At 38.2% G+C, this 27,725-nt stretch overlaps 1 protein-coding gene across 1 annotated transcript in view; it reads left to right on the top strand.

Annotated features, from left to right (window-relative positions):
* LOC133517631 (uncharacterized) overlaps positions 1-27,725 on the top strand; it is a 394,272-nt gene that overhangs the window by 175,618 nt on the left and 190,929 nt on the right. The window lies entirely within an intron of this gene.

Consider the following 27,725-nt stretch of genomic DNA (forward strand, 5'->3'; position numbering starts at 1 on the left):
ATTTCTAAAAATTACATTTGTTTTCGTAACAATGAGTAACGGCCCAATTCGATCAATGCTTATAAGATGTCACAGCGATACGATACCGATCTGTAAGTGCCAAAAGTGACTTTTTAGGTAGAATAAATGACGCTTTTGACACTGATCGGTCAGTGTCATATCGCTGCGACATCTTACAAGCATTCTTCGAATTGGGCCATAAGTTGAGCAAGCTACACTGTATGTAATAAGAAATTATTAATATTGGCAAAACGATGGTAAGTAAGTATTATAATTAAAACGTACCTTTATATTAAAAAAGTACCTAGTAATCAAATATCTCTACTTGCCACAACAATTATATCTAAAGCCTCATCGTACATGTCTAATATTTTCATTATTATCAGATTTTCCGTACAATTTACCGTATAAAAAAAGTTGAATTGTTCCATCTATATCATTTTTACGAAAGTACAGCGTTTCATTTCAAGAAGTAGGCTGCCGTCTGCCGGGGAGGCGACGGAAAAATAAGAGGAATTTCTCCAAGAGCAAATTAGAGGCCGGAGCGTCGTAATAAGAGTGGACCAGGCCTGCGCCCCTGATAACAGGGGGCCCACATTGTTGTATTATTTTTTCATCTTTCCGAGGCCGAATGCTTGATATTTTGCGTTCCTTCCCACCCGAGCTCCGCGAAATATGCCGCGATATTGCGAGCTTAGCGAAATTAGATGGCCATTCGTTTCTGCTCTTGAGTTTTCGGTTTATTTATTACATAGATTAGGTATTAATATTTATACGACTGCTACCAACTAAAAAAAAAGATATAATAATTTAGGTATTTTGATATTTTAATTTTCTTTCCAAGCAAACACCAATATCAAAAGGAAAATCCCTGTTAAATGGAAGTAAATCTGATCTTATATACAACTTTACATGTTAACTACTGTTATGCCATCTCCTTTAGAGATGGGTTCAGGAATAAAATTGATCCATGATTTTTTTTAAACTACTTGTCCACAAAATTTTATACGAATGTTCAGCGCAATGCAAAGATGTGACTAGCGCGAAAGAGTAACATATCCATAAGCAGGTAGGTAGGCACATAGGTATATATCGTCACGTGACAAGCATAACTCACCAATTACCACCACAAGTTCATAGCCATAATGAACCATATTACTACTATAATAAGGTTGATTAAGGTTGATTTTTGTTTAATTATTTTTTAGTCTTTATGCACTAAATTCTTAAAAGTTCTCATTTATAGTCTATATCTCATTTACATATGTACTAGGTAGGAGCATAGTAATAATGACTTACTACAAATAGTACATTATGATACAAGTGTGCTAAGTTGGTCATTACACACGAGGCGATATTGTGTGCGCGAGCTGCAAGCGAGCGCGCAATAAGAAAGCCGATGTGTACATATAATGACCATAGTACACGCGTTTCATACGACGTTTTTCGACACACTTGCGAGGAAAAAATCAAAACTTATAAATTAGATTTTTTTTTGTCAAAACAGTAAAAGTACAGTTTTCAATATGGTGGCTTACAGTTTTAACATCGAATAATTGCACCAAAGCGTGCTGGGTTTGTAGGCACTTATTCGCCAGTTCATTGAAGTAAGCTAACCACACGTTTTCCATGAAAGACTGGGCGTTTTTGCTGATTTTGCATTGAATAAAAGTTTCATATGCCGCCAATTATTTTTCACCCGATTTTGATGGTAAAAGGCTATCGTTCTCGGCTCTTGCCTCTATTAGTATTACTGGCAGCGTCGATTTTATGTGTTCTTGAAAATGCTAAAATAGTACATTACGATACAAGTGCGAAAAATAGGAAATTCGAAACGATTGGCGATAAATTAAAACACGACCGAAGGGAGTGTTTTAAATCGACACGAGTTGCGAATTACCTATTCGCACATGTATCGTACAACGTTTTACAGTACATATGGCCCTTTAAATGTTCGACACAGTAACGTAATATGCTACTTCTCGCACTAGTGCTATAAAGTAGCCCCATATGTACTGTAAATGACATTTTCGACAATATATAAACTAAAAACATTCAAAACTATTCAAATTTTATGACAAATACGGAAAATGGCTGGCGCGTTATTTTTTTTTACGCACGATTTCAATGCGCGCGCAAGTCAAAGGCGCGAACGAAATCGACAAACAGCCAATACTAAAAATGTAAAAAGCTAATATATTTACGTATTTGTATTCGACGGATGGAGATCAAATCGATAAAATGTTGTATTTATATATTAATGTAATTTACGAGATAATTTAATCTATAAATTATGTTTGGTGTGATAATTTGATAAAACCTCTTTGAACTAACATTTGAAACCTAATGTATTACTCGACCAAATTAAGAAGAATCCGTTTCCATGCATATTATTAGCAATCAGTTACCTTCTTAACTCAGTCGGATAATATAATTAAAAAGCACGAGTGTTATAATATACTGAAAAAGCAAACGTGTTTAATGTCTAGGATTATGAGCCAAAAATCGGTGGAATAAAAACGTCGTTTTGAGCAAGTGTGTTGAAAAAAACTTACGTACCTTCGCTAGTTTAATATACCTAACTTATATATTTAAGGAATCATCTGCGCAATAGAAAACAGCGGATCCTATTTAATTTTTCATACTTCGAATCGTTTTATCTAATCCTTTATTGAACATGTGTTATGTAGCCAAGCCTATCAAACATACTCCACAAAGTTCAACAATCTCTTTGCTCGGGTCTCGTATTCAAAACCAATGTTATTAGTTTCGAAATGAATGAAACTTCAGAACAAAGGCCGTCGATATAATTAGTTATATCGAGAGACCGTAGCTCATCGGTCACATTAATTTCCGAGCAATTATTAAATACGAGCATTTCGACAATTAATTGGTGCAAAAAGAGGGCTCCGGTGCGGAATCGCGGCAGAATCGCGGCGGGATCGCAGTAAATCAGCGCGCACAATGCCGGCAGGTGGCGTCGGCGTCGCGCGATAATGCTCGCGTTTAATTACGCGGAATAATTAGTGAACGGAATATTTTCCGGGCCCTAACTATCTCCGCCGTCTTCCGGCGATAACTAGGCGGTAATTGCGGGTTAACCTCGCATTCAGAATTTAATAGGTGCTCGAATACGAGTCGAACCCCAATGACGCTATTTGTTTAGTGACGCCGAAGTAATTGTTTACCGGAAAACATTCCGCACTCGCGGTAATGTGTGACGGGATTATTTGCTTATTAATTCAAAATTCCATACGGCAGCAGCGTCTGTCTGCGTTGCCGTTATTGCGACACGCGAGGCCGAATAGCACTACGCATAAACTGATTTCATTTACATTAACTCATTACTTTTGATATTCATAGGTATGTATATACCTATTTAAGGTCATAGGTCATAACAATATTATAAGTAATGTTATCTTTATGTTAGTTCTATGTGAATCTCGCACGCAGCATGCAACTGAATCAAGAATTTGTCGCAAACCTAGTGACAATAACGTTTTTTAATATCGTAGAGTGAGCTGTATTGTAAAATTCCAATATTTTAAATTCATCGGCCGGGGCAGTGGGCATTGTTTTTAGAAGAGCACAATATTGCCGACGTCACGGGGCACGCGGCGAGAGGCACGTGCTGCCTATATAATTCGCGCTTTATGGCACGTGAATAATTCCAAATAATCCCCCTGTAGGTGGGAACGTCGCCAGGACGACGTTTGATCTCTCTAATAGACGGTAAAAAATAATATAAGCGCATTTCAACCTGTGACAATCCGACCTAGGTGTAGTGCCGGGCTAGCAGAGCGTGAACTTTTGATATCGGCGCGAATTATTAATTCTCGACGCCAATAATCGTCGGGGCGAGCGTAATGTTGGCAAATTAAGCCGAGTGCCTGTTATTATGAATTTTGTTGAACATTTTAATTACGCAAAATTTTCCTCAAGTTGGCTGCTGGCGATTTAATTAAAGGTGATAAGGGAGAATGTATTTGGTTATATTTATTCAATAAAAACTGTTTAAGATATACCTATACAGATAAAATCGTCAGTATCTCGCAAAAAGTGAGTACTTTTTTATTCCACCACAGCAGCCATGATCGCATCAATTTGGACATAATACACTTCTGATACACTATAGTTAATGAAAAGGCGAAGAACCCACGTAACAGCGGAGGCGCAGCCTCGTGTGTCTGGTCCTGGTCTAGGCGGGTTACTTACAGTCCTACACCGTGATATAAAGTTTCACGCCGCGCCTCCGCCGTAATGCGATGAAGCGGTGCCTCACCGCTACGTTGGTTCATCACCTTTAAGAGTAATAAGGAACACTTTTATCGCCAATCTATACATAACGTATACATCCAAACTACTAATCTACGTAATATACCTATATTAAATTAAATTAAATAAACATTTATTTCAGAATTAAATTTCCATATTATATTATATTATATTAGTAACTTGTACACTAGCTTGATTATTATGGGCATGTAGGCTACTCCAGTACTGCCAGAAAGCGCCATCTACCCTGTCCGCGACTGTGGCAAGGAGACTGTTGGCGCTGCCGTGCACGCGCCGCACCAGCGACGCCACCCGCTTGCGTGGAAGCCGTCGGTGCGCGCCTCCGCGAACATACCGCTAGCGCTGCAATAGCGCGGCAGCCCCAACAGCATCCGAAACGAAACTAATCACCTATATGTACTTTCTAAATACATAGTAGGTATATTTTCTGTTAGATGTATTTGACAGGCAGAAAAAGAGTTAACACCCAAAATTATTGGAATGATTCATTGCAATATTCATAAAAGCCGGTGTCAGATTCCAGTTTCACGTACATGACCCTAAAAGTAGTCTAAACCATACTAATACAATTTTACTCCACCATGATTGCATAGCAATTACCGATATTACTCAGTTGTCGCACGCCAGATGGCGCTAGGGTGATCGTTTAAAAATCACTGCACATTGTTCAGTGCAACTAATTGCAGGGGGTGGACTTGGGCTAAATCATTTTCTAATGGGGGAACCAGATTAATTTTTATTTTGCCCAAAATGTGAGAGGGTACCTGCTCTTGATGTGATTTGATTGCTTGCGTACGTAATTTAACTTGTACGAGAGTGAAAAATCGTCAATTAAGTTTGACAATATTTGTTCTAGAAATAAAAGCTGTGTACTTAATAAATTGGTAGGCACACCACATTAAAACACTTAGAGGACATTAAAATTGACTATTTGATTATAAACCTGATGACTTCATCTGGATGGATTTTTCATTTCATACAAAATGTTCTAATTTTATTTCCACTTGATAATAACTTTCAATTAAGCCTTTTTAATATACTCGTACCTACAGAAAAGCAGGTATAGGTTTTAGATGTGGGTATATATGCTTCTCCATGTGTGACTTTGAGGTAGTGATGTCGATGTTTTCCGCCATAATCAATACTCGATAGTAAGGTAACTTCTTAGTGATTAAACTAAAGTCGTTTCCATTTGAAACTAATCATCGCTTCCATTTGAAAACTTACAACAAACAAAAACCAACAGAAAACAATGAACCGAAACAATTGTCACGATACCTACATCATGTTAAAATAAATGAAAACCAATCAACAAATTAAACGGCTCGATAGCGGGTCGAAGTACAATGACAAATGAGCATCGACTGGTAAAAAGGAAATGAATCTGATGCAGGAAGTAGGACATTGATTCAATTGGCGTCCATTGTTGGCGACCGCCGCTGCCAGTTTTAACTAGTACATGCATATGAGGATTAATCGGTGATGGCACTTGATATCGATCCTGTTGTCATACCTTGCTCCGAATTGAGGTAAAGTTACTTATCTGTTTTTTTTCTGTCATTGGTTACAAATGACCAAGAGCGCTGAGTCTAGCAGTAAATGTGCGGCTTTCAATACGGCAAAACTCCAGCTTGTACCAATGAGTTTTTCGGAAGTTATGTAAGCTATATTATTAGACGTTTACGTCGGTTTTCGGTGAAGACAAACATCGTGAATAAATCAGACTAATCCCAATAAGGCCTATACTTTCCTATCTGAGTTGGAAGGTCAGGTCGCTTTCGTAAAAACTAGTGTCTACAGATTAGTCAAGCGGGACCCAGGCTCCTATCAGCACTGGTATAAAACCGACCAAGTGCGAGTCGGACTCGAGGGTTCTGTACTTTTTAGTATTTGTTGTTATAGCGGCAACAGAAATACATCATCTGTAAAAATTTCAACTGTCTAACTATCACGGTTCATGAGATACCGCCTGGTGACAGATGGGCAGACAGACAGACAAACGGACGGACAACAGAGTCTTAGTAATAAGGTTTTACCCTTTGGGTACGGGACCCTAAATACGGCAACAAAGTAACTAGCTAATCTATAAAACTGACAATCATAAAGTGCTTTACCTAAGAACAATTGTACCGATTAGATTAATCTTATTTGCCTTTAATGTCATATTCGTTATCTTTTATAGAAGTCAATGTGTGTCAAAGAAAGTTTAAGTATTGTTATCGTTCGATTTTTGAATCTTTGAATTTTAGGAATATGACTTCACTAAAGGCATATTTTAGCTCGTAGATAATAAATCTATCGTTCCACACGATAGGGCACTAAGCGTAAGATAATCTCATGTGTGGATTCCCTCCTCGCTTCCGCGCCATCGCCGTCCGAATGCTTTTTTAGCTAAAAAGCTTTATCACTTCCGTGGGGACATGGGCCACAAGGTTGGGAGTTAAAGTTGTGTTCGCTGGAAGGGACATACCATTTGGCTCCCTGAAGCGACATATATACGTAATAACTACCAACTAAAATAAAATCGCATTGTGTATCCTACTTAACATGTTCATAATAAAATATGGGTCGCGATGTGTAAGATTGTCAGGCAAAACTGTTTATGGCGGTAATATTGTAACAAAATGTTATGAATTGCTTTATTATAATGATATTAAAATGACCACACCTCGTGATTGATTATGAATCTTGTTGTTGCATGCATTTATCAGGCCATAAAATCTAAGCGGCAACCGCATCCTATTAACTGAAAGTGTACCTATGGTTGTTTGTCCGAAACAACCTGCTTCTGGTCTAATATTATTGACTAGAATTCATTAGATTACGTGGTGTTTGTCATTATCACGGAAAGCTACAGGCCCCATTTATCAACATTATACGTTATTTCTATATACCTCACTCGGCTCCTTTCTGTCTATGGAGTCTGTCTGGGCGTAGTATTACACCGACACCCCATCCAGCACAACTAGGTTTGACCTCCCTGGAGCTGGCCAACGAGCAACGGTGCAGAATGCAGGCAGTGGATCACTTTTATGGCCGGACGCCGTAAAATAAATGTCGTGGTCCATCGCTAGCCCCGGCTAATGATATCCTACCGACTGTAAACATAGTTGAGATCGGGGGAGTAGTAAAACATGCGGCTTGTCCTGTTTGTTTACCATCTTGGATCAAGATCGATACTGATAACCGATTTTCTTCCAACAAAATGGTTAAATAAATCTAATTTTGACCACAAATTTGGGTACATAGGTTACTTCAGAATAGACCAGGAACAATTTGGTTACATAGGTTATTTCAGAATAGACCAGGAACAATTTGGGTTTTTGACCTATTGTCTTTATTTTTTGGTAGCTAGCAATGCTGCTAATATTTCCAATGCTCACGAGATGCCACGGAATTGGCCATATACTTAGAAAATTATCAAGGCTTGTTGTTACATATTACTTACATTTTAGACTCAAAAAAGTTGCCATATCTGGAGTTGTGATCAAAAAATAAAACATTACAGCACGAGTAAACAGTAGGTGCAGGTGTCAATAGTAGGCTAAGTCTTAAACACCATATCTGATCGTGGCCATCAACATTCAATTTTATCCTCAAGAACATATTTGAGAATCACGCTTACCAAGCGTCTAATTCATTCAAACATAAGCCTAGGCTGTTTTGAATACACAAATCACGAGCATACGGCGCCTTATCGAGGGTTATTTACGCCGACCGGCGGCGATCGCAATATATTGCCGATTTCCGGCCACCGTGGCGAGTAATACGCATCCGGATCCGCCCAGTACGCACCATTCGGACCGTGGCAGAAGAAAAATTACGTATCTGTGTACCTACATTATTCAGGGGCTTCGAATGGGGACAATAACTGCCAACCAATTGCTTACTACTGAGAGCGCCAATGTTTTTGGCTTCAGAGGCCGTGGATGCACGTGCACAACTGCATGAAAAGTTGTGAATACCTAGAGGCGTGTTTGGTAAGAAGTTATCAGCTGCTACTGACTGGTCGAAAGCTTGGTGGCACGATATGGATTTGTATTATGGTAAGTAAAATGGTAATGTATAAGCTGGTTTAAGTCCTGAAACTCCACCTTAGGTTAGGTAGACCAATAGCACTAATTTGCACTTGTCTCAGATAATTATTTTAGACGTGAATATGTACGTGGACATAATTTACACCACATGTAAATCTCTCTTGATATCCGATTAATTGAGCTTCACACTACTTTAGCAAACACCATTATTCCAGACATTCATTAGGCCAGCGTTTTTAAATCTCTCACCGCCAGCAGATAGGCAACAAACAAAAGGAACCGTCGGGGAAGAAATGATTAATAGCAAGGCGGAAATTGCCGTCAGGTGACGCGGTCACGCTTCGCGGGCGCGCCCGCGTGAAAATATTGAGTCTTGGATTCCGAATTTGGAAATTGAAATATTGTAAATCACTGAATAATCAAACTATATCTTTTCAGTTCTGACCAGTACTTAAGAATACGCCAACAATACGCCATTTGCGTGCATGTGCGCTACGCATTGTTACTACGTACTGCACGGCGTAAGCAGTTAGCGAACTTTTCGTAGTCGACTTGAGTAAACATCAGTTTCAAACTTCTAACACTAAACATTTAAATTCTTTTTTTTTAGGTATACATTGGTGTCTACACTCTTACTGCAATTTTAAATGATCAGTTCTTATATGATATACTGATGACATTTGCATAGAATAGAATATAGATCGTTATAATAATATCGTATTCGTGTTATTTAGCTACAGCAGAATGCTTTATTACGCAATGTTAGTCTAATTTGGTGCGCGGGTCGGCACGTGCCTTTGAGGACACTCAGTGGCTACCTACTAATTGCCTTATTGATTGGCGTTTGATACACGTTTAGCAAATAGCGGCCAGGATTAGGTTGAACGATACAGTACAGAAAATTAATAATAATTCTAGGTGCTATTTCGTGTTGATTTATAAAGAGCTTTTATTTAATGCTTCTAGAATTATTTTTAGTGTTGGAAACCTTTTTTTTACCAACTTCCAAAAGAATAAAATACAATATTGTCGCTTTTGTATGTACTAGTACTAGCAAGTTTAAAGTCGGTGGCTTGTCAAATCGCAACCAATATCCAATAATCTAACCAAATCAGCTAAATAAGTAAGCTTTGTGAAAACTAGTTTCGACTAAATAATCTTAGTTATATAACTAGTTTTCCCCAAGGTGTAACGCAAATAGTTAGTTTTTATGATATAGGAGGCAAACGAGCAGATAGATCACCTGATGGTAAGCGATTACCGCCGCCCACCGCCCATGGACACCTGCGACACCAGAGGGGTTGTAAGCAGGGATCGGAAACCGGTATTTTTTGTATGGAAACGAAAACGGTATTTTTTCGTTCTTTGTTAATTACTTCATTTCTAATTAGGCAATCTAATAATACGAAGTCGTTATCTGAAAACACAACTGAGTCCTACATTTAGAGTATAAAATAAACCGAAATATATGGTTATTTCGATGTTTTTGCAAAAAACCGGTTCCGATCCCTGGTTGTAAGTGCAATGCCGACCTTTAAGTTGGCAGTACGCAATTTTCTTGAAGTTTTGAAGGTCGTATCGGTCCGGAAATACTGCATGCAACAGTTCATTCCACAGTTTAGCTGTGCGAGGTAGAAAGTAACTAAGCAAAACGCGTTTTCAAAAACCGGTTTGTTTTAGTAGCATATGCACAGCTTATGTTGTCGGAATAAGTAACCTAATTAATACCAACATATTTTCCCCTTGTGTTGTGCTCGTGTTGTTATAGATGCATGCAACGATGAATACCTTAATAAAGTATGTAACATAACGCATCACATAACAATCCGTAACGGTACAAGAACAAAAAAGCATCGCGGTGTGGCTTACGCTAGAATGATTGATAACAGGATAGCTAGCGAGCGAACCGATCTACAAAAAACTCGCTTCCTAATGATAGGCTTTTAATTTTAGAATACGATGCGATACTCGTCACCTCGGGCTAATGGCGTCGATATGTTACTCTATTCTGCTCACGTCTGTGCCGCGGTATCTAATTAATTATGGTAATTAAACAGCGTTGCCTGTGCTGGTAAAGCTGTGCACACAGTGGACGATGCACCTAAAATGGGAGTGTAAAATGTAGTTATGAGTTTGCGGTATCGTATTGTACTACAATTCAAATAGTGCATTTTGTCTTTGACTAAAAAAGAAAAAAAAATGGATAGTAGTTACTTAAGAAGGAAGTATACCACGAGATCGTCCATACAAAAAGAAAAAACGTTTTTCCATTTCTAAATATTTTCCATTCTCCATAATTGTTAGTATTTTATTGATACTATGAAAAACTAGGTTTATAAAAAAAAAAGTGAAACCAATTAACCTAAAATATATTATGGTGAAGCGATCAACATCAAAATCAAAGTGATTTGTTAAGATTTAGTTAGTGGAAAACGTTTTCTCACGAAATGGAATTTCATAGAAAAAGTACCTTTATTTCCGCAAAGATATTCTTCCCTCTTAACGATTTTTGTAATCTCAGATACTTATTATGTTCCCTTTTAATGTTTAATACCTATGTGTTATAATGGACCCTTAGTAGGTTTATGTGTATAGGAAACCTTGCGGGCGGATGCGCATGACTCGCCGACCCACACATGATCTATTCAGTGTTTGCAGAGTCGGCTTCAGTTGTATGCAATTAAACATTAGTTGTAATTAAAGTGTGCAAATGTGAAAAGTTCCGAAAACTTGGAATAGTTTTCGGAAATTTTAGGCACATTTCACAGGTAGGTAATAAAGAAAACTTTTATTTTGGAAATAGGCAATTTCAATATATTTTTTATACTGTATGGTGAACAACGAGTGATTCTAAGTTAGAATCGTGAGCGTAGCGAGTGACTCAAAACCACGAGTGGCAAAATAACTTTGCTCTCGTGTGACACATACAACTTTTCACCTCAGTAGTGAGAACATATTAAAGGTTTAAAAAAATCAACATCAAGTAAAGTTTTTATTCCTGTACTCATGGCCTTCACTTCACTTCACTAAATTAAAAAACTACTTTGTCTCACTCCCTGGAGTGAGGATAGTCGCACTTTTGTCACTCCCTGGAGTGACGAAAGGAGGCTTGTTCGAGCTGCTGAGGTGAAAAATAAATGACACTGTTGTTTCGAAAGTTGTAGGTAATTTAAAATCTAGTAACTGTACAAATAACACTCGACAAATAAATGAGGTCTTACACATAAATTTATCTATCAACAATATTTGTGTGGAAATGGTCTTTCTATTATAGTTAGTTAGTTAGTTAGTTAGTGCTTCTGGGCATTTTCCGCAAATCGACAACCATTTTCTATTATAGTATAACCGGTCATAATTTCATAAAAATGGGATAAACAGGTCATAGTAAGCGATTTGCCAGAGCCAATATACAGGCTCTGAGCGTAGTAGCGGGGAGGTGGGACAGTTGCCTAATCAGGCACTGGTCCTCGCTTCACTTACGTAAGTATAGGTACTGATATAGTTATTTATTTTATTTTATTTTTATTTAAGTATTTTATTGTTACTAAGAAACTAAAGACACTTATTTATATGAAATAAATGCATTTTATTTATTTATTTTTATAAGCCAAGTCTTACTATCCGATTTTGTTATAAGGAATTTTATATGAAAACCAAACTTTGCACAGTACAGTAATTATAACGCAAGTAATTTATATCGGGTTGGCACTGATATCTTTTCGCGGATTAGCAAAGTAATATTTTTGTTTCAAACAGTAATTACGTCATAGTAAGCGGTTGGTCAATATAAGCGGAGTCATAATAAACGGATTCCAGTGTAGGTATTTTATTTTCTTCTTATAGCTGCTTAGGTAATAGAAATCATCGTCGTATCAATTGTTACTTTAATAAGGACATGTTGAACACTAGTTTAGATAAATTTACCTGCATAAATATGTCGGCAACTTGAAAGTAAACACATAAGGAAAACTTAGTACTTGCTCAGTACTTACATATAAGGTACGCTGCACGTTTTCTCGGTGTGCGCGATTTGAGCTGCGATCTATTTTATAAGAGGTTTGCCGGCTGCATCATGTTAAAAATGGATGAAGTTCTAGACAGAATTAAAACATATATATATTCCCTTTTTGGTAAGGTAATTACAGAGAAAAATGTCATACAGTTCGAATATTTGTATTTTCTAATTTATACTAAAGTAAAATATATTTTTTTAATATCCGAATTTTGTTTAAAAGTTCTTCCTACCATTCGAACGTCTGGCTGATCTTTGGCACAATCGCTTTATTGTCCGGATACAACTTTTAACTATGCATTGTTGGTTACGGCTTTGGATTTGGTACTCGTAATGTTGCATATAATATTTGTTTGGTTGTTCCTCAAGTATTTCACCAGAAAGTTTTTTGGCGTCATGCATCTAGATTCTGACCACGCCAAACTTTGCACGAACTTGGTAGTAAGAATGCCCTTTAAGGTCAATAATTGACGTAGTATAAAAACATACCGTAGCCCGACTCTTTCTCCGACTGGAGACTGGGGACCCAGGCGGTCCAAACTCGCCATATCTCAAAACTTGCGCCTGGGCACATTCTTGACGAAGAGTGATGCTTTCGGCGGCTCGCGCGAGTAGGTAGTGCTTTGTTCGAGTGATTAAGTGCCTCGGAACGGCGTTCCTAAACCCTTCAGCTAATGAGTCGAGAGCCAGTATTAATCATTGGATGACGAACCGACCGACTGACGGACTCTCGTGGGTGGTGTCATTGTGGTTTTAAACTCTATGCTAAGTCCCGGAAACGTAATGATCGTTATCATTTGAGTCAAGTGAGCTACCACTTTTTTAAGGGACACCAACTTATCAGTACTTTTGTTCTATCGTTTATTTCGTTTATAGTAGTTTTGGTAGTTTTTCATAATACGGGAGAGGTCACTTTTGTTATTCAGCGTGTGTACATTTGACCAAAATTCGCATGATTTTGGCTTCTAGGTAATTCCATATTTTCTTTCAATTCTTTACAACTACATTCATGATTTTTTTCATCTGCCAAAGTACTTTTTATTTTGAATACCATACTAATACCGTAGCAAAATACGGGGAAGGAAGTCAAATAAAAAAAGTTATTTTCAAGCATTGAGTTATTATTACTATAGAGAAGCCATACCAAAATTAAAATGATTGCAATCTAAACCTGTACCACGCGACCAAAACGTCATAAGCGCCGTACAATTCATGGCGCTTACGTGTTTTTTTGTCGCGAGATTCACACTACTCTTCTATGGTTTGTTGTCAAAAAAAACAACAACTCATGGTGCACAATACTGGTTCTCTATGCCGGATCTATACTTAGTAATAATAGTTCAATGTTTTCAAGCTCGATATTTAGTCAAAATGAAACCCTGGTGCTGAATTACACAACGCATATAAAACATTCTGTCGAACTTCAAAGTAACGTGACATTAAACTTTCAACACAATGGCCGGGCTATGCAATACCATAGGTACCTACGCTTTAAACTAAAATTCAGTGGAATATGCAAATAGTCGACGCGGACGCTCACCTCGATCACAAGGATCAGAATCAAATCGTCATTAGTTCACGTCTGGGGACGATAATAAATAACTTCAGTAAAGTACGCTTTCAATGACAGGAGACGTGATGGCCGCCACGACACGCGGATGACTGATCCGTCGCGCAAACTAATGTTCCTTTTTAAACCTTTTTAATTTTTTAAACCTCACAAAAGCCTAAGACGCATGAGTTATGCCGACTTGTAGTTTTTAATATACATCTTGGATTAAAATTATATATTTTTTCTTTTCGTCGCTCCACCGTACGTGATGGCATGTGACATTAAAATGACAAATCGGCCAATTATTCTTAATCCGACTGAATGCTTTGATTGTGAGTATTTTATGGAGTGATGTGCCATCAAGTTGACGCGTCGTCGCTTACTCTGATTGTGCTGGGACGGTGATTTGCGATAATTTACGTCTCAAGTTCATTGTCATTGGGAAAGGTGGAGTCGTCGCATTCCAGTATCTCTTTATTCGGGCAAGATCGGCTTAATTAGCTTGATTAAGGTCTAATTATGTTGAAACTTATGAAACTGGAGCGCCTAGGCGATGAATGGATGTGAATGAGGACGGGAAGAATCTCGGGCATGGAGCATTTTTTCACGGCAGCTTGTAGGTATTTGTGCATTATTGTGATAACGAGCAACAGGGTTAATACTGTTGTAACTTACAGAGATTCCTTAAGACAACTTGTTATCCTTTTCATTTTATTTACATAAGCAATTTGAAGGTGGAAATATGGTGCCGTTACAGTGTAGTCAACATCACCTAATTTTGGAATTGGAGTAAGAAGATCTATAAATCCACTAAATTTGAGAGTTTTGTGAGCTTTTATTTATTTACATAAAGTCACGTCTGAAAATATATATATATAATAATAGTAGTGTATACATATTTTTGGTACATTTTTCGGACCGATATTTTCAGACGTGACTGTACAAAGCATTATCAGGATGAATCATCCGCAAAAAATATTATCACTAATTTAAAACCCATTATTAAAATTTAAAACGTACAGCGTAACATTCATATCCGGGAACACCTAACTTGCTTATACTGTCAGTATACTCGTAGTAAATAAGCTGTACCAAAACGTGTAGGTACATCTAATTGATTAAAACACATTTTAAGTGTTTATTTTAAAATGGTGTAACAAATGGTAGAATAAATGATAACTATATAATCTTCACTACATTATGCTAGACAACTAATAAACCAGTCGTCTGGAGGCAGGCAGCGGAAAAACCGACGCATATTAAAATGCAGATTAAGAATGAAAATAGGACGACTGCGTTTTCTTAATGACGAGGGAAGAAATGTGTACTTTAAATATTATTTGCTGACACAATAATACTTTTTTTGCTTAGTTACACAGTATGAAACTCAAAAATAATATACCTATCAATTTAATATCAGTTTTTTTCGTCATATTAGGAGTATAACTAATGGCATTGCATTTGCATACGTTTAGCAGTTGAAGGTTTATGATGAAAAGGATTCTTAAAAGTATCCAAGTAAGTACCTGATATTACTGGCGGATGGTGTTGTTAACCTCTTCCATATATCCAACAACTTACATTTCCCAAGGCCCAATTATCACAGACGCAGACAGATCGTGATTTTGTCACAGAAACTGTTTGCAGTACACTGGTCCTTTGAGCATCACTGAGCTACTTCGGCAGGACAAAGCATTGTTCCCGAGTCTCCTTGTGCTGCGCGCACAACACCACGCATGTGCTTACAAACGGTCAATCATAATCATCAATGTAACGAGCCCACGTATTACCTATACATATCTGCCTCTGGAATATATGGTCCCTTTGTGTTATTGACCGTTGTAGGCACTTGTGTTGTATAATTAGCGTAGAGCGATTAATTAATAGGTAATGTAGGCGTGCGTGGATTTATGCCCGTCTCTGGTTATAGGCATCTTAACCATTGTTACGGCGCCAATATCCGAGTTATGGGCGCTTTGTTAACCCGACCAGTTAATTCATAGCAAAGTTCCGTTCTGTTGGAATGGACCCCAAATATTTACTAGTGCGTGTACCTACCTAGTATTGTAATTTTAAGAAAACAACTACATAGTGGCTCTGTGAGCTGTAGACCTCGAGAAAAGTTTAAACATGTAAAAATTAAAAATTCTTACTTCGTTGAGTCATTATCACAGCGAAGTCACAATGGTTTTAAGTGCCAAAGACGCTTCTGGCACTTAATTCAATTCAATTCAATTCAATAATTTTAATTCAGAAAATAAATTCCATACATTAAAATACAATATAAATTAAGATAAAAATTAAAATTAAAATTATAATTAAATATGTTAGTGACAATGGGTAAATCCTTAAGAACTATGTTAGTAATAAATTGGCCTAATCAAAAAAAAAAAAATATATTATTTCCCCGCTGTGGTATGGAGCTGCATCCATCGCCTAAGTATCGGGGAGTCCCACCTCTCGGCCAGCGTTTGTAGGATGGTGTTCGTGGAGCCGCGCACACGTTTCATCATCGAGGCGGCCCGCTTCCTGATAACGGCATAAAAGCCATCAATTTGCCGCTCCGCAAACATCACGGAGGCGCTGCAGTGTCGCGGCAGCCCGAACAGCACCCTACACGCATCATTATACTGGACGCGCAAGGCACTGTATGTACGCTGCGTATGTCTGACCCATAGGCTACACGTGTAAAAGGATTGGCAGTACGCCCTGAAAAGGGTTACTTTGACTGCATCAGTACAACGCGCGAACCGCCGGGCCAGCATATTACAACGTACAGCCAGCGCCCTACGTTCCCTCTCTATATCAAGGTTGTCACTTAGGTCATCGGTGACCCAGTGCCCTAAATATTTAAATTGCTGTACCTGCTTTAACGGTGCTCCACACAACCTGACAGGTGGTACATCATGATATGTTTTAGTGCCGGCCTTGAAAACCATGAATTCGCTCTTTACTGTGTTATATTTAAGTCCATAGGTCTCCGCGTATGACTCACAGATGTGCAACATTTTCTGCAACGCACTAATCGAAGGGCTGAGCAACACCATATCATCGGCATAACTGATGTTATTTATGCAAACTCCATCCACTGAGCATCCTAGGTTGGTGTTGCTCAGCTCCTCGATGAGTCGGTTCATGTACAGGTTGAACAGTCGGGGCGAGCTTAACCCACCCTGCCGCACCCCGCACTCCAACCCATACACTTCCGAGTGCGCCCCTGCCCACTTAACATTGTTTTTCTGCCTGCTATACCAGTACCTAATAATGGAAATGACTTCACTAGGTATGTCAGTCTCTTCTTTCATCTTCTGCCATAGCCTATTGTAAGATACCAGGTCGAAAGCCCTTGACAGGTCCAGATAACAGGCAAATACAGGAGTCTTTCTAGCTGTGTAATACTGAACAGTCTGCTTGAGACTCAGGATGGCACTATCTGTGGATAGGCCAGGGCAGAACCCAAATTGAGCATCATGTAACTTTATGTGCCTATCCAAATGTCTGTCAAGCAGCCTGTCCAATATCTTAGCTATAACGTTTGCTAGCGAGATAGGCCTGTAGTTGGACATGTCAGAGGGATCGCCGGTCCTATCTTTTAGAATAGGTACAACAACTGTGTGCATCAGATCATCTGGCAGATAGCAATGACTAAGACACAAATTGAAAAACATAGCCAGGACCCTCGGTAAGTGAACCCCGGCGTACTTCAGGTGCTCGATACTGAGGCTATCCTTACCTGGTGACTTTCCTCTTGCCATCTTTTTAATTACGGAAGATACTTCTTTGGCAGAGAAGGTGACACTGTAATCCTCGGGAGAACTATCAGCGTCGGGCTCCTGCACCGGGGCCACTAGGGGCGACTGAACACGAAAATGACCACGAAAAGCATTCGCAATTTCGATAGGCTCATGACAACCGGCTACGCTCACAGGGGTACCCGGCCTCGGATTTAATTTACTTGTAGCTTTCCAGAAACTAGAAAATTTCCCACACGAGTGATGTTGAGCAATTATTTCCATTTTTATTTTTTGCTCATTGTTTTGGCAGTATTTTAATTTAGACTTAAATATACGCCTGGTCTCACACATATTATTATATATATGACCACTATTAGGTTTCCCACACGATAGCCAATTAAGATAAGAGTGCCGAGCCTCCCTATGAGCGTTACCGACATGTTTATTCCACCCAGTTACATATTTGTGTTTTTTACGAGCAGACGATATTCGAGTATATTCGGCCGCCTCTCTAAGTGTACATGTTATACTGCTATACATATTATCCAGTAATAACTTATGATTATGATTAAAACATCTCTTATTAGCACATTGAATATAATCACTCGGAAAATCAAAGTCCCTGAACTTAGAATTACATAACTCATGATATTTGTCTATTTGTTCCTTGTCTCTGTCACCCCATATCACGCCGTTGTCAATATTATCCGAGCATGGCATTTTAGGTGTTACAGTATTAACATTGCACTCAATACGTAAGGGGTAATGATCTGACCAATAGACGTCCTTTATAACATTAACGTTCACTATAGACTGCCTCGCCGCATTAGTCACAACGCAGTGGTCAAGCCAGCGCCGACACCCGTGCGCATCACTTACAAACGTATAAGTGTCAATAGGTAAAATATCCATATCAACGCACGACCACGATTGCTCTGCACAAAAGTCTAATAGTTCGTGGTTAAATAGCTCACCTGGGTGCGCGTTGAAGTCCCCGAGTATGTAGACTGACTCCACACCACAACTATCAATTATTGCACTTATCTCACTTAAACATTCCGTAAACTCAATAAGATTATCGGCCGACGCGGTAGGCATATACACAGATACAATTAGAATGGAGCGATCATTAAAAACAAGTTTAATAGCGGCTAGCCTTACGCTGTTGCACTTAACCACCGATACACACGGGCACGTAGATTTTCGCCATATAAGAGCAACTCCTCCGTAAGGTCTACCTCTTAGAATGCCAGTAGATGTGTCTACTGCCGAGGTGCCCGTAAACGCGAAGTTATCGTCGATGCCCCCCAGGAAAGGTATATCATGAGGCAGCAGCCACGTTTCCTGCAGTGCAATCACATCCGCAGTACGACACAACTTCCTCACGCAGTCCACGGAGCGGATCACATTTTTGCAATTAAAACTAATAAGTTACTTTTAATACTTTTATGCCAATTTTAGCCATTTTAAAGTTTTTCCCAAAAACGAAACGACATTTTTTATCCAACTACCGAACCTGAACACAAATTTCCACGAGAATCTCTTGAGAAAAGCGATCTGCAGAGGGGAACATTCGGAAACACGAAAGCATTTTTACCCCAGCTGAAACGGAGACCTTCCCTAACGCTCGGTCAATCAATAGGTACTTATCATTTGTGCATGATAGTAAACACTAATTTAGGCTTGCGACTTCTATACATTGTACACGATTGCAGTGTAAGATTCTTTGGTGCAAAAATAAAGTCATTTTTCTCGAGGTCTGTTGAAATGCTTCTTACCATATTTCTGTAATATAAAGGTAGGTAAAAAGAAAACAACTTTTTGAACGAACGTGAAAATATCCGTTAACACTAGAATAAAAAAACACACTGACTATCTTCTTTGTAATATCTTTGTTATTTCCGTCAAGTTAGTTCATTCACTTGTTTACTGACAATTTTCAAGCACGTCATAAAATATTGTCACCTTTGATATTCTACTCTATACATATTTAATAATTGAGATATTTAAGGCGTTATACGCCTCTAACAATTCTATTGAACACATGATTAAGCCGATCTTTGACATTGTCGCAGACACCCAAACAACCACTTTGCGGATCACCTGTTGGCTCAATAGGTCAATGTTACAGCACACGGAGTTTAGAGAAACACACTTTTGTGTCTGAATAGCACGCGGCCATTGTGCCGCGGACAAAGGAACTTATGCGCGATTGAGTTGGATGCGATGCGACTCGGCTCCAAATTGAGAGTGTGGGGTCGATACGTCTTTTTATCCGAGCACTGATTGTTTTATATAATACCGCAGACCTGAACTAAACGTAGGTTTTAGTGCTATAAGTCAAACCTGAAAGATTTTTTTTTAATTTTGTGTTAAGATTTGTTTTTTTTTTTGAGCGGCTATGTATTTCGTACGTCATGGTCAGTTATGACAGGTGTGACGTCGCGTCATTAAATGCGATTTTTTTTTATACTACGTCGGTGGCAAACAAGCATACGGCCTGCCTGATGGTAAGCAGTCACCGTAGCCTATGTACACCTGCAACTCCAGAGGAGTTACATGCGCGTTGCCGACCCTAACCCCACCCCCCTCGTTGAGCTCTGGCAACCTTACTCACCGGCAGGAACACAACACCCTACCCTACCCTATGATTATGCGGTTGAATCAAAAATACACGTTGTATGGTCGTGAACAAAACATTGTCATTTTAAACGTCCGTTGTAAAAAGTAGCTTTTAAACGGATGTACTTACCGATTTGGAAGTGTTTTTTTTATATTTTATAACGGTGGTTCTTGTTTTATATTTTATCAAATTCGGTTCATCCGTTTCATTGCGTTGGGGGTTTGTAAAAGTTATAATTAAGTCGATTATGATAAGTATGCTTATTATTTATTATTATTTTACATTATATACCGGGTGTGGCCTGTAACTTGAGCGAATAATTAAAACATATATTGTACTCCTCAAACGATATAATTTTTGATTAATCACATATAAAAAATATGAAATTTATGAAGTCTTTACATTTTCTCTTTTCCATACAAATTATATATTATAGTTAATGTACGCTGTAATCAGTGTGTTTGACGTTGCTTGTTACGTTTTAAACATAATAAAATCCGTAATGAATTGCGTCGTAGAATAAATTAAAGAGGAATAAAAATCAAAACACAAGTTAATTGTAAAGGTCGCTGAACAAGTGTTGGTGGGAAGGAGGAGGAGTTCCTACAGCCTACAGTTTAATTTATTGCTCCTGTTACAGCCCACACCCGGCATTCCACGTGAAATTATTCTTGTAGACAAGATTCGCCTTTCTTTAGTAGATTCATATACAGTTAACTTTCTACTAGTCTAGTATACGTACATAACCCTTAAAGTAGGCAATAAACACATACAACAATTTAAGAGCGCACTATTCCGAGCCAAAAAACTGCCCTTACTTTGGCGAAAATATATAAACCTAGAAACAAATATAGGATTAGGATAAATATAGCTGCAAACTTTTCATTAAAGCGAAAAGCTATCAGGTAGCTGATGCCAACATTGCCAACTGTATCAACATAATCAGTTGCCAAATCGCATGCCTAATACAGTATTATGAACGGATTATATCCGTTCTTTTTAAAAACGTCTGTAAAAGCAACCTACAACAACATCCTAGCCAAAAACAGACATGAGAATAATATCTGTGGCACATTTCAGTAAATATTCTCGGTTCAAGTCAACATTTACCGAGACACGCTACTGGTTGTCCGAACAAAAGCGCGCTTCCCTCAAAACCACTTAACATGGGGCTGACAGGTTAGTTCAATCACTATTATACACCCCGGGGCCAGCAATTGGAGCTTATTTTTTCTCAATAATATATTTTTTTCTTGTTGACTTGAACCGTAAATTCGGAGAGCAATTTCTATGAGAATTTCTCACGCTGCCGTGGTGAAATTCGGGCATGCCTACGGTGTGTGAGGTAAACAAATAAATTGCTTTGTTGTCCGAACCCCATGAAATCTAAGCTCGTAAGAAAGATTCATGGTACTCATATTTTATAAAAAAATAATTCTGTCAGCATTACTTTTCTTATGGGAAAAAGCAATAGTGATAAAAGTCTGAACCTATCACTTTCTATAACTGCTTCTGCTAAATCTATTTCAGTTGTGCCTAAGCCGAACGTAATACTAACATTCAATTACAATTCCAACCCTCCAATATATTCTTGCAACATGGAAAAAACCCTAAAGGACGTGTTTAAAATAACTCCTGAAAGTTACGGTATAAAACACAAACGTTACGAAAGCCGACGTCACGGCCGGCTAATCGATCGCGAGAACAATGCCACGTAATAGAGAGCGGGAGGCCCGGGGGAGAGGGGGACTCGCAGTCCAAATATTTACTCCGGCATATGTTTGGTTTCTTTTCCTTCGCCTCATATATTTTTACTTTGATCGCGTAATGGGGCCGAAGGCGGGCCCGATTTGCCCGAGATTAATTTCGTCCACCCGGACGCTGCAACAATCGCCGGAATAAAATAAATTGTTTACAGAACGAGACCCGACTCTATAAATATCAAGTTCATTATTTTTAATGCGTTATGGTCCTGCCGAGTGGGGCTGAAAATTTGTTGACACGGTTATTGTTCGGTCGTAATGATATATCAAATGATTCCCTCGTTCTTGTTTCTTCGAGTGTTTAAGGACTGCTGGTTGCTTGTAGGCTATAAAATTTACGCTGTGAACACACTTTCCCATGTCAATGTATCCTGATGCATTCAAAATGTTCAGCATTTGAGAGATATTGGATTCTGTGAGTGTCTTTCGGTATCATACTAGTTAATGTTATAAATCTAATAGTTTATATTTTTATAAATTCTATTTGGTCATGCCTGCAGTAGGTATAGAACATGTTTTAACCACCTTATTAGATATACAATTCACATATGTGAAAATCAAATAAATATTATTCTATTCTATGTAAGAAATGTTATATACTACTAACCACTAAATACCTACGTTAGCATTAGTAATGTATGTAGGTATAAGTATCATTTTCTCTATAATAGCTAAAAATTCAATGTAAAAATCCAAGTCCCCTACGAATTAGGATTGGATATCTTTATTTTTAAAATGTTCTATGCCAAAAGCTCTTAACGACGACCCTAAAAAACTTGGGATACTCCTCCCAGAATTGTCCCACGAAAGTGCAGCAGCGGGGCCACTGCACACAAGGGGCTTGCACACTTGAATCGCACGGTTAATGAATTGCATTAATATTGCATTAACGCAACTAGCCCCCGGTAAACAATCATTAGGGAACGAATCGGAACGAGCTGTTTGCTGGCTCAGATTTGTTTGCGAATACAAATTGTCATTAAGTTTCACCTTTTCGGATGAATGCATGCGATTTAAAATTGCTGTGCATGTGTGCATGAGAAACTTGTTTAGATAAAGAAAATACAAAAAGCTAAAATAAAAAATTATGTTCAGCGCAAATTTAGAATAACATTGATACAGTATCGAACAATTTTGATAAAAAGACATAACATAAGTAAATTGAAAAGAACCCCAAGAATATATTAAATATACTTTTTTCTGTATTGCATTTGTTTATGTGTTCGGGCTCCTTTGAGTTCTAAAATTCCAATTATAAACAAATGCTAGCGCAAATACGTCCACTACGCGAATGGTTTTCCGTTGAACTAATACCCGTCGCCACCGGAAAATTGGACATCGCCGTCTAACCAATCACACGCGACACTCCACGCAGATTAGCACGTTCGACCACTGCCCAGTCGGCCCGCACCGCAAAATCGCTTGACAACGCAAAATTCACACTTGCACAATCTCCACTGAACCCTGAAAACTGGCATACCCTTAGCGACCCTCACAAAAGCGACATTGTACGAAGAATGTACCCGTTTAACGTGGTTTTGTATTGAAACTATACACGCCTTTCCGTTGCCGTCTGCGCTGAAATGATATTAGTGAGCATCGACGTATTCTGTCTTTCAATCAGCAGATGAAAGCAAATGCAATATGGCTCCGCGATCATTTCCATTGACTTATTTGATCAATTTACGTTGCCTTGTTTATTATTTATCTAGCACCTAACCAGATTAGTGGTTAATTTAGATTGAACAAGATATTAATTAGTTACTTGTAGGGTTCGGTGCCGAGGTGTGATAAACGAAAGCCTAGGTAACTAAATTGCCGGAGCAAATGGAATTGTATAAAAATCTTTGATACTTTTTTTATATTTTCTCTATTTTCTCCTTATATACCTAAAGCCCTAAACAATAAAACTAAACAAACAGAACTAAAAAACAAGGTGTCGAGCAGAATTCTAGGTAATCCTAAATTAAATTAAATGAGGAAATATAACCTTTTTCGGCAATTGGTTAAAAATATCATCAACTCTAATTTCCCCCCTATTTACCGCTTCCCCATATTCGGTTTCTGCTTCAAACGCTTCACATACAGAGCTGGGGCTCATTAATCGATTTCTCCAACTGAAAGGAAGTCCGACCGACTTTCGACGAAAATATTAAGCAGACGTGACATGGCAATCGGTCTCACGCTCACAAATCGTCGCTCTGCATTCTAATGCCGCGGCCGTTGACTCGACGAGCTAATGTTTGCGAAAATCAGCGTTATACGAATTCAACACTAGTAAGCTTTGCGAGGCTTGAAACAGATGGACTTCGCTCGACATGTCGGCCGACAACATATTTATGTAAGGCGCGCAATGTCGCTTGACATGTCGAGCGAAGATGGGCAACGTCGTGGCACTACACCCGACGTCGCTGGCGATACGTGTCGTGGGACAATTGTCCCTAGTCCATTCCTTGGCTTAAATATTAAAGCCATAACAATAGATTAAACTTCCAAAATGAATACCTAGTTATATTACTAATGTTTTTAGAAGAAAATGTAATTTATATCAAGGTAGCTCATCAGCTACCCAAGGATTCTGTTACTTATTTATTTAAGGAATAACTACATATTTTATCTACAATAACAGCGTACATAATGGATACACTGTATATACAGTGGTATTAGTATAACTAGCTTAAATCTAAAATGCCCTTGAGGCATTGTGCCAAGGATGCCGGCGGCATTTCCTCGTTGTATCGCAATGCTGATACGTTGTGCAAGGAAGCCGCCAGATCTTCAGTCACCATCAGTTACGTCAACCGCGCTTCGCGATTTCTGCGAAAAACTTGTGCGCGCTGGGACCCCATGGACCTAGAGTTTCAACGCCAAATGATACAAAATGCAAAAGGAATAACTTTTATTACTTGCATATTTTGATACTTTTGAAAATTATCGGTATAAATTGCACAAAACCGAAAATATTGACCTACAGTTTCTCTCGGTCCTCTTAGGTATTCCCATTCAGTATAAATTACAGCGACCGTCGGTTGTATTTACTCCATTACCCGGCGAGGCCGCCCGTATCAACTATTTATAGTGTTTGAGGCGCTTCATAAATATGCAACGGTAGGCACTCGCCTTGCCGACACCAGCTATTCAGAGCGGCTGAAAGGTTAGCGCACGGGATAAGCGGAGGCGGATTGCGGCTCGGAATTTACATGGATGTATTTGTTTTATTTGGGCACTTCGTACTTTAGCAACACTTACGGTAATGTTTAAGGGGATCAGTTCACCTTTGTACACATTTACTGTATTCTCTTTGTTTTATGTACTTGTTTTGTGCAATAAATACTACTGCTAATGCAACGCTTACCAAGGCATATTGCTTTATGTTGCTGCAGTAGAAATTGCTTCTAGTTTATTAGTAGATATTTTCCGTTTTAAAAATTACCCGGCTTTTGAAGTTATCCCATTGCACCTTAAAGGAACATCGCATCTAACAAAACCAAAGCACATTATGGTGCGAAAACCATATTTCAGGTATGTACCTTCAAAGAGCGATTGAGATCAGTAAGTTCTGTAAGTCTTCATTTATCTAGAATAAAATTGGTACATTTAGTTTTATATTCGATTGGCTTAGTAATGGTAAACTTTTTTTGGCTCGCTCTGCGATTTGTTCTCAGAAGTGGAAGTGACTTACGTTCGAGACTCGTAGTATAGTCAGCATCAAAAGTAGCGGATCAAACAAGGTTTCAAAAGTATCTGCCATTCTGTAACAGCTTAACAAAAGTTGATGCTTCTATATGTAGAACAATTTAGACTATAAAAGATATACTCTTGAAAGTAAATTTTAGAGAATTATCTTGATTTGGAAAAGTTATCCAGAATATCAGATACTTTTGGCGCGTTGTTTCATCCGCTACTATTGATGCTGACTGTACAAGACATTAACGTTTTAACCAGACGGGTTTTTTGGGTTTCGTAGTCAACAACACTTATGGGGTTTTCGCCATACACAAGTATCCATCGGTCCATCTCTCCGTTTTTTTAGCTTTGAAGTATTGTGGAGTAGCGGGGTATAGCGGGGTAGTTTCAGTTTTTGAAGATGTAAACACGTAATGGTAACAGCACTTGTTGAATCTTAATGCAACTAATCGAAACTTTCTGTTTTTAAGCGATTTTAGGTACTTAAGAAACTAATGGAAATTACTAATATAAAAACAAACTACTATTTTTTCCATACCACCGAAAAAAAATACATTAGCTTAATGAAAGTGAAGGGGTCATCCATTAATTACGTGTTATTAATATTTTATCAAAATATTTTTGGTAATAGAAATATTAGAAATTTTATAACTCAAAACTGATTAGAAGAGAAAATTTAAACGAATCAAAACGATTACCGTTCCAAAAACTTGTTATTTAACTGTACAATAGGTCAGCGAATAAATTTTCAGTCACTGATGAAGTTAAAGAGAGAACCGATGAAAGTTGACTCTTAAACAAATGATGATAATGATGAGCCATTAGGAACTTTTAGAAACAGCCCTGCATCGCTCATGACTCGGCCCACGTTCTTAGCTCCACGGTTGGTTAGGTGCAACGCGCCGTGCGTTACCTCACTTTGAACAGAAACTTCACGATGTACTTTCCGGTGCATTTTTTAGTGTATCCCTTTTGTAGGCCTCGTTGTTTTTTCAAACCGTACTAGACATAGTTGGAGCATTTTCATTATGCTTTACCTAAATGCGGAGTTACTTAAGCCTAATGAAAGAGTTTGAGGAACGGCCACAGACTTGGATAATGGAGAATGATGGGCTAAATAAACATTTTGTAGTCCATTTAGTTTATTGTGTACTTTAAAAGCCAGCATTTCTTAGTTCTTTCTTGTTTCAATTTGGACACAGAAATAGAATAAAACTTTGTGTTATATTTGCAGCGCTACGCCGTAGTATCCTGCAAAACACTTGTATAAAGGCGTAAATATATGACTAACGGCCCGGTTCGAACTTACGTCAGTCAAATATTACGTTTTTGTTTGATGAAACGTTACTGTTCACATTCACATATCCAATCCATATCGTATCTAGAGCTCTAATATTTTTTTGATTTATAAATTCGAATCGGGCCGTGTGTCTTACGGAAGTTTTGTTAGTATATAATATAACTACGTATTCTTTACTTAATGTATAAAAATAGAGCAATGCTGTTACAGCAGTGCTTAGAAATTTAAATTACGATTACTCGTGGTTGTAGTTCAGTTGAAAACATTTTATATCTTATACCTTTAAACGAGCAATTCTTGTATATATATAAATATATATATTACTGTGATCTCGGAAACGGCTCTAACGATTTCGCTGAAATTTGGTATATGGGGGTTTTTGGGGGTATACAATCTATCTAGATTAGTCTTATGTTTGGGAAAACGCGTGTTTTCGAGTTTTCATGAGTTTTTCTTTCGACGCAGAATATGGTCGCTAATTTCGTGTTGCCGGCCACTGTCCGTCTGCTCCAGCGGGTTAAGACGCGGACTGCTAAACGAGTGTTACGGGTTCGAATCTCGCCCGGTGACTAAATTTTTTTTTTTATATGTTCAAGTTTATATATAATTTTTTAATTTTTATTGTTTTAGACAAGTTTAATTTAGTAAAAAAATGTAGTTAAGATTATCACCTATAGACCACCATATTACAATAAATAGTTATAACCGAGCAAAGCTCGGT

Source organism: Cydia pomonella, chromosome 5 (assembly GCF_033807575.1).
Source record: "Cydia pomonella isolate Wapato2018A chromosome 5, ilCydPomo1, whole genome shotgun sequence".
Lineage (NCBI taxonomy): Eukaryota > Metazoa > Arthropoda > Insecta > Lepidoptera > Tortricidae > Cydia > Cydia pomonella.